The following is a 1,363-nucleotide window of genomic DNA, read 5'->3' on the forward strand; positions in this document are numbered from 1 at the left end:
ATATAGTCACTATGTCTATGCAGGCTGACTTCGTGTTGGATTGGAGTAGAGACAATCATCGCGAAGCTGTGGTAAACACACTAGCTGATAGGTACAACGCTTACCACTATGAATTACACAAGCACTACAAGAAATTTGATTCGCATGAGGAGGCAATAGCTGGTCGAAAGGAATGGGTGGAGCCACACGTATGGGAGTGGCTATGTGAAATGTGGGCCAGCCCCAAATTCAAGGTTTGGGATTCTGGTTTTATAAGAAGTTGCAATTTGAGCCCAATACAATTGAGTTTAGTTTTTTTCATCCATCTGTTTACAAATATATACATAAATACTAGTTTCAGGAGATCTCATACATAACTCTAAGTGCATGACAATATTGTTTGGTTGTCATATTTCAGGAGCAATCTCGTAGGAACAGTAACAATAGGAAAAAACAGAAGATTAAACATACAAGTGGCAGGAAATCATTTGTTAGGCTTATGGAAGAGAGGGTAAGCTAGCTGTTTCACACATAGAAGTTCATCTTATTATAAGTTATGGATAACCAATTGTTTGAGTTGGCTTAACTAAGTGGATGTTTATTTGAAGGGTGAGGAGGCTTGTAATATGATAGAGTTTTACAAAGAAACACACTGGTCCAATAAGAAGGGTAAATTCATCAATGCAGCTAGTGAACACAATTATGTGAGTTAATTATAATTTCCCTCTGATTTGTAAATATATTGTTATTTATGCATGTCAGATTTTAAAATAGCACTTACGGTGTTATTGTATTTTCTTTCAGAATCTGATGCTTGAGAGGTTGGGTGAGAAAGAAACTGAAGAGGATGTTGAACTTGACAATGGTGATGTTTTCAAAGAGGTGTTGGGGTTCAAGTCTGGCTACGCACTAGGGCTGGGCCACTCTGTCATACCTGAGCCCTCCCCATTCATGAAAAAGAATAAGGCATTCAAACGTATAGTTGAGGAGAATGCAAGGAACAGGAATCTGCTGACTTATATAAGAGTAAACTAGAAGCACTGCTGGGTGATATGGCTGAGCTACGAAAGCAGTTTTCTGAGCATGACAAACAAATCATGGCCATATCATCACATTTGGGGTCAAGTAGGGAGTCTCAACAAGAGACTCAAGGAGATGCATAAAATTCCTAATATATTGTAAAGGTTTTTTGAAGACAGTCATGGGGATATAACATGTTTTTGTTCCCCCTATTGGAAATGGAAACAATTATAATGTATTTATTTTGATCAACTGTGGGGAAAGGTTGGGGGTCAAGTTTTGACTTGAAAAAATACAGTGGGAGGTGTTCCACTGTAAGTGGACACAGGTTTTTGTTTTGGGAATTGTGAAAACTAGTTTAATA

The 1,363-nt window shown here is 37.9% G+C and overlaps 1 long non-coding RNA gene across 1 annotated transcript; it reads left to right on the forward strand.

Annotated features, from left to right (window-relative positions):
- The first annotated feature begins 390 nt into the window (after positions 1-390).
- Positions 391-889, forward strand: LOC122279083. The gene is made up of 3 exons (XR_006229447.1): positions 391-490; positions 588-683; positions 784-889. It is a non-coding gene; the product is annotated as an uncharacterized LOC122279083 (long non-coding RNA).
- The last annotated feature ends 474 nt before the right edge of the window (positions 890-1,363 follow it).

The sequence above is a fragment of the Carya illinoinensis genome, chromosome 10, assembly GCF_018687715.1.
Source record: "Carya illinoinensis cultivar Pawnee chromosome 10, C.illinoinensisPawnee_v1, whole genome shotgun sequence".
NCBI lineage: Eukaryota > Viridiplantae > Streptophyta > Magnoliopsida > Fagales > Juglandaceae > Carya > Carya illinoinensis.